Below are 4,852 nucleotides of genomic sequence, written 5' to 3'. Positions count from 1 at the left end.
GTATAAATATATATAAAACTAGAGGTAACAAAAGGGAGATAATATTAAGAGAAATGGGAAAAGAGACAAAATGGAGTAAACTTATATTTCATAGAAAAGCTCATTGGGGGAGCAAGGAGAAGACTAATACACTGGAAGGGTAAAGAGGTTAGAGAAAAGAAATACTTAAGTTGTATGTGCATTGAAATTGACTCAGAGGATGGAACAATCAGACCTATTGGGCCATAGGATTGATTTGTTCCCTATGGAGAAGTAGAAGGGTAACAAATGGACTGGTGGAGAAGGAAGCAATACAAGGGAGAATGTAGGGGGTAACTCAAAAAGACCCTAAAGAAAAATAAGAGGGGAATAAGAAGGGAAGGGGGGAGAAAGGGAAGTAAAATAAGGATGGGAACTAGGGGGACTGATTAAAAACAAAACACTTGTATAGAAGGAAATAGTGAAAGAATAAAGGGCAGGACAAAGAGAGGAAATCAAAATATTGAGGAATACACAGCTGGTAATAATAACTTTGAATGTGAATAGGATGAACTCACCTATAAAATGGAAGCAAATAGCAGAATGGATTAGAAACCAAAATCCTACCATATGTAGTCTACAAGAATCATACATGCAGCAGGTAGACACACACTGAGTAAAGTTTAAAGGCTGGAGCACAATCTATTGGACATCAACAGAAAAAGAAGGCAGGAGCTGCAATCATGATATCTGACAAAGTCAAAGTAAAAATAGATCTAGTTAAAAAGATAGGGAAGGTAATTACATTCTGATAAAAGGCAGTATAGACAATGAGAAAATATCAGAACTCAACATGTATGCAGCATATGGTATAGCTTCCAAATTTCTAAAGGAGAAATTGGGGAAGCTTAAGGAGAATATAGATAATAAAACTATACTACTGGTGACCTCAACCTTCCTGTATCAGATCTAGATAAATCAAACCAAAAATAAATAAGAAAGAGGTAAGAGAAGTGAATGAAATCTTAGAAAAAATGGAATTAATAGATATGTGGAGAAAAATAAATAGGGACAAAAAGGAATACACCTTCTTTTCAGCAGCACATGGTACATTCACAAAGATTGACCATGTACTAGGGCATAAAAACATAGCAAACAAATGAAAAAAAGAAATAATAAATGCAACCCTAACAGATCATAATGCAATAAAAATAGTTATTAGCAAGGATACATGGAGAGGCAAACCAAAAACTAATTGGAAATTAAATAATATGTTTCTCCAAAATCAGTTAAAGAACAAATCATAGAAACAATTAATAATTTAATTGAAGAGAATGTCAATGATGAGACTTCTTACCAAAATCTATGGGATGCAGCCAAAGCAGTACTCAGGGGGAAATTTATATCCTTGAGTGCACATATTAAGAATTTAGGCAGGGCAGAGGTCAATGAATTGGGCATGCAAATTAAAAAACTAGAAAGGAAACAAATGAAAAATCTCCTGATGTAAAGTAAATTAGAAATCCTAAAAATTAAAAGATAAATTAATAAAATTTAAAGTAAAAGAACTATTGAAAATAAATAAGACTAGAAGCTGGTACTTTGAAAAAAAACAAATAAAATAGACAAAGTACTGGTCAATCTAATTAAAAAAGGAAAGAAGAAAACCAAATTAGCAGTATCAAAGATGGAAAGGGAGACCTCACCTCTAATGAAGGGGAAAATAAAGCAATCATTAATTGTATGGCTCTATTCTTTTTTTTTAACCTTCCATCTTAAAATCAATACTATATATTGGTTCCAAGGTAGAAGAGCAGTAAGGGCTAGGAGATTGAGATTAAGTGACTTTCCTAGGGTCACAGAGCTAGGAAGTTTCTGAGGCCAGATTTGAACCCAGAATCTTCTTCTCTAGACCAGGCTCTCAATTCACTGAGTCACCTAGTTTCCTGCTGACTATATTTTTCATCCATGTCATCAAAGTTCAGTAGTCCTGATTCTCTTGTTACTCTTCTTAAATATATAGTTAAATGATAGACAGACAGATAGAAAGACAGATGATAGATACATAGACAATTAACCAACTAGCCAGATATTTTCTTTAACAAAAGGAACAAGCATTTTACTGCTCCTTAACACCTTTTGTTTAGATGTGGATCCTCAGTGGTTGGCTCTCTCTAAGGTCTGTCATATTTTTTTAAAACTTATGGCATATAAACTCACTCTCTGTTTAATTGATCTTATAATTAATAGCAGCTGAAAACAAAAATCACTATTGATGACTAATTTCATTTTCACCCTTTGGTATTTGTATGTTTACTAGCTCACTGCAAATCTCATGAAAATTGCTTATAATCTTTTACCAGCTGCTGCTCTCTATCAAGCCTGTGGTGATTTTTAAAAAAATTTTCTCTTCTCACCCCCTACCCTATAACTCATTTCTACACCACAAAGCATTAAATGGGGCCAATATGGAATTTACTTTTTCCTTCCTTAATAATTTGTAAAAATCATATTCTTAAGATTCTTAGATTTGATTTTAATGAATAAAGAAGTTCATATTCTGTACAGAGCACTGGGTGTTGGGGTATGTGAGTGGGGGTTGTTGTTCAGCACAAATAAGAATCAGCCTGTGCCTTCATGGAGCTTTATGATTTGACTGGCATTGGTACCCCCTTTTTAAAGGTAAATAAATCTCTTAAAGATAAATTACAACTAAATAGAGAAGATTGAAATGGAACATAATTGAGATTTTCTACACAAACATATGTGTATATGAAATGTTTGCATACCTTAAAATGTCATACAAATATTTATCATCGTCATATCATCAGGCATCTAGGTGATGTAGTGCAGAGATATCAAAGAGACAGCTCACAACATTCCCAAATGTGGCATAAATCTGATTGAGATGTAACTTGGAAATAATTAAGAAAATAAATAAAATACAATAAAACTGTGTTAATGTGTTTTTCTAAGCCAATATGTGTCTGCATGGATTCTTTTTTCCTAATTAATTTTATTTTCTTTTTTCTCCAATTACATGTATAAACAGTTTTCAACATATTTTCAAAGAATTTTGCCTTGAATTCTTTCTCATCCCCTGCTGAGATTGTCAGGGATCTCATATAGATGTTACAATTGTAAGCGTGTAAAACATTTTACCATTTTAATCCTTTTGAGGAAGAAAACACAAACAGAAAAATTAAGAAAGAAAGTGAAAAAAGATTGCTTTGGTGTGCATTCAGACTCCATTGTTTTTTTCTCTGAAAGCAGATGGAATTTTTTTTTCAATGAGTCCTTTGGGATTGGTTGGATCATTGTATTGCTGAGAATAACTAAGTAATTCACAATGGTTAATTGTACAGTACTCCTATTACTGTGAACAATGCTTTTCTGGTTCTGCTTATTTCACTCCTCTTCAATTTGTGTCTTACCATGTTTTTTGACCTACTCCGGCTCATCATTCCTTATAGCACAACAGTATTCTGTTAAAATCACATACTATAACTTACTTAGCCATTACCTGATAAACGAGTGTCTTCTCACTTTCCAATTATTTGTCTCCACAAAAAAGAGCTACTTTAAATTCTTTTGAATATATAGATCTTCTTCCTTTTTGTTTTTTTTTATTTCTTTGGGATACAAACCTAGTAAAGATATTGCTCAGTCAAAGAGTATGTACTGTTTTATAGCTCTTTGGGCACAAGTCCAAATTGCTTTCCAGAATGATTGAATCAGTTCACAACTCTCCAAAGAGCAGATTAGTGTCTCAATTTTCCCCTATCCTCTTCCAGTTTCATAATTTGCCTTTTCTGTCGTAATAGCCAATCTGATAGGTATGGGGTGGTACCTCAGAGTTGTTTTAATTTTCATTTCTCTAATAGTAATTTAAAACAGTTTCTTTTTGCATGCCTACAGAGAAACTTTAATTACTTTGTCTGAGAACTACCTATTCATATACCTTGACCATTTATCAGTTGAAGAATAAATTGTATTCTGATATATTTGACTTATTTCTCTGTGCATTTTTGAGTCGAAGCCCTTACTAGGGAGATTGTAAAATATTTTGCACCATTATGATTACTGTGTATTACTCTCCATCCTAGTTTTTCTATTTATTTTCTTTCTCTTTTTCTTAATATAGCATGCTTCACAAATTTGCATCTCATCCTTGTTCAGGGTCATGCTAATCTTCTCTGTATCATTCCAATTTTATCATATGTGCTGCCAAAGTGAGCACTTCTATTTACATTTTGACCATCATCTCCCTCAATTTGCCCTCTTTTCTATCAGCCCCACCCACCTACTCTAATCCCCTTCCTTTCCTACTTTCCTATAGCTTAAGATAGCCAATTGATTATATGTTCTTCCCTCTTTTAGCTAATTCTGATGAGAGTAAGGTTCAAGTGCTTGTCTCCCAACCTCCCTCATCTTTCCTCTATTTGAAAGCCTTCTATTTTATTGAATAACCATTTTTTTGCCCTGAAGGATTTTGTTCAGTTTTTCTAGGTTAAGTGTTTCTGTTTTGAAGTCCTAGATCCTATGCCCTCTGGAATATGATAATTCCAGGCCTTTTGATCTTCTAATGTTGAAACTCCTAAGTTTTGTGCTATCCTGACCATGGTGACAAAATGTTTGAACTTTTTCTTAATGGTTGTTTGCAATATTTTCTCCTTGACCTGGAAATCCTAGAATTTTGCTACAATAATCCTGGATTATCCGTTTTGGATCCCATTCAGAAAGTGACTGGTGGATTCTTTTGATTCCTATTTTACCCTCTAGTTTTAGAATACCAGGAGAATTTTCCATGATAATTTTGTGAAAGATGATGTCTATGCTCTATTTTTTTGAGCATGGCTTTCAGATAATCCAATAATTATTAAATTTTCTCTCC

The 4,852-nt window shown here is 33.3% G+C and overlaps 1 non-coding gene across 1 annotated transcript; it reads right to left on the bottom strand.

Annotated features, from left to right (window-relative positions):
* Positions 1-4,092: 4,092 nt before the first annotated feature.
* Positions 4,093-4,198, bottom strand: LOC123238334. The gene has a single exon (XR_006505535.1). It is a non-coding gene; the product is annotated as a U6 spliceosomal RNA (small nuclear RNA).
* Between the last annotated feature and the right edge of the window lie 654 nt (positions 4,199-4,852).

This window comes from Gracilinanus agilis, chromosome 2 (assembly GCF_016433145.1).
Source record: "Gracilinanus agilis isolate LMUSP501 chromosome 2, AgileGrace, whole genome shotgun sequence".
Lineage (NCBI taxonomy): Eukaryota > Metazoa > Chordata > Mammalia > Didelphimorphia > Didelphidae > Gracilinanus > Gracilinanus agilis.
Note: the sequence above shows the minus strand (reverse complement) of the source record. Positions and strands in the feature narration are given on the sequence as shown.